Source organism: Pistacia vera, unplaced genomic scaffold (assembly GCF_008641045.1).
Source record: "Pistacia vera cultivar Batoury unplaced genomic scaffold, PisVer_v2 Contig804, whole genome shotgun sequence".
Lineage (NCBI taxonomy): Eukaryota > Viridiplantae > Streptophyta > Magnoliopsida > Sapindales > Anacardiaceae > Pistacia > Pistacia vera.
The window spans coordinates 5,421-7,822 of NW_022196673.1; the positions used below are offsets into that span (position 1 = coordinate 5,421).

Consider the following 2,402-nt stretch of genomic DNA (forward strand, 5'->3'; position numbering starts at 1 on the left):
TATGTAATAAGTATAATGTATTCGTATAATTATTTAATTAGGTTATTCTAAAAATTAACTTTTTATATTTTAAATTTTTTTATATGTAAAATAATAGAAACCCTCTATTATTCACATTTCACAAATATTTATTGTAGTCCAGGTTCCAAATAGGTTCCAAACAGGTTCGAAAACAAGTTCTAAAATAGGTTTCAAACAGGTTCCAAAATAGGTTCTAAACAGGTTCAAACACGGTTCCAAACGGGTACCCTTACAGGTTCCAAACAGGATACCCTTTATAGGTTTCGGTTTTGTTCCGGTTCCTAACCCACAAGAATCAGAACCGGAACCTACCCGCATAGTACCGGTTCCGAATAGGTTCTGGTTTACCCCCCGGTTCCGATTCTATCGCTACCGTGCTCACCCTTACACAATATACACTCCACAACACCTTATTCAAAGTTTAAATTAAAAATAATAATAATAATAATTCCTAATATAATTCCATTGACACGTTATAAACTCAATAGATTACACTTCACTCAATGAAAAAAATACAAAAAAAAATCGAAAGGAAAAAAAGAAATCTACAAACAATATTACAGTTTAGAAAAAACAAATAATAATATACTTTTGACCCCAAAAAATTATAATAACCTACCATTAGTTAAATAATAATAAAAAAATCATTTCTGAATTGTAATTTGATTGATGTTTTAAAAAATCTTATTTTTTGATTTATAATAATCATTTCACTTAAAAAAGTATATACTTTTGATGTTCTATTAAAAAAGTACATACAACAACTCTCGTATTAATAGCACCAAAATAATATTATCTTCTTCACGGTTCTCATTTTCATGTCTCTCAGTCTCTCCACCCACATTCTAATATTCTTGAATGTATCAGCAAAGCCATGAAACCCAAATTCTCTACTCTTATTCATGCTACAAACATGTTGAAAATCAAAATTCATCGCAATTTTTAGAGCATCAAAGCAAGTTATCTCCTCCAATTTAGTCTTGTAAAGCCCATGTTTCTCCACAATCTCATCCCAAACTCCTCCCTTCTCCTTCATCATCTCCACCAAATCAAACCCTTTTGCAATTTCATCATCGAACTCTACAAACTCAACCTCAAACACTTCACACAACACTTTCCATAAGCTTTTCCATGTAAAAACATCTCCATTAGTGCAATTGAATGCTTGATTCTTAGCCTTATCAGACAAAGCTGCCCATATTTGTTGTTGTGCCAAGACACTTGCGTCAGTCATATCACAGAAGTGCTCCCATGTGTATCGAGTGCCTGGATATAAAAAAATTAGCAAACTATGTTATCAATAAGAAAATTCTTAAACGTCTTCAAATTTTTAATGTACACACTTCTTGAAGAAGCTCCAATAATAATAGAAGAACGATGCACAGAGAACGTTAAAGCTGGTGAATACGAAGCCACAAGGTCTTCCAAAGCGTAGTAAAAGTTCGGATATGGAAGGCGCGGCGAGTCCTCCACAAACGGCGGCTCATGGCGCACGAGTTTCCCTGCCAACGACGGGTCAATATCGGACCCATGTAGTGTTTCGTCCCCGTTTGCAAAGTCACGTGACGCAGGCGAGAAGGAGAGGCTTTTGTGAGCACGTCGAGTACGTTTCTGAGCATTGCGGAGTTCTTGGCAACGTTGAGTTCTTCCGTTTCGTAGAGCTGGAAGGCCACCCAGAAGACGTGGGTCACTTCGCTGGAGATTGGGGAGAGTTTTGCGAAAGTGTCTGTGGAGTTTAATGCGTCGAAGTTGATGAAGCTGTGGAGGAGAGAAGGAGGGAACCAGCTCGGCAGAGGACGGCGGGCAACACCGTGAATTTTCCATGTGTGATTGTGGTGGTTATTTAAGGCTTGAGCTAAGCTGAAGCCGGCCATTCCGGTGACGCCGACGATTAGGGCGACTGATGGATTTGAACTGTTAAGGTTTTGAATTTGTTCCATGAGATACAGAGAAAGAAAGGGATTAATTTGGTAAGATGGAAGAAGAAGAATGAAAGATTAATTGATATTTGAGAAGTCTTAAACCAAATTAAGGAATATATTTTATTTAAAAAGTGGATCATGATTTATAATTGGTATTAGTTGATGAAAATCAATATATAATAATAGTTAATTATTAGACAATGACAACCACTTGAAAAACCAGTCTAGTCAAACAACTAGTGTTGACAATTGGATCATGATTCACATGCATGATGCATGCCTACCTACTTAATGGACGGAACTATTAAGGTATCAGAGGGGGCTGGTGACCCCACTCAAAAATTTTCATTAAATTATCTTGACATAAATTTACCAGATTTTATGGTGAATAATGAGATACTTATTACAATGGTATTTTGCATTTTCTCTTGATCTTTGTTTATGTTTAGAAGAAAGAGA

General features: G+C 35.9%; 1 pseudogene; it reads right to left on the bottom strand.

Moving 5' to 3' along the window:
• Nucleotides 1–793: 793 nt before the first annotated feature.
• Nucleotides 794–2,052, bottom strand: LOC116117344 (annotated as a pseudogene).
• Between the last annotated feature and the right edge of the window lie 350 nt (nucleotides 2,053–2,402).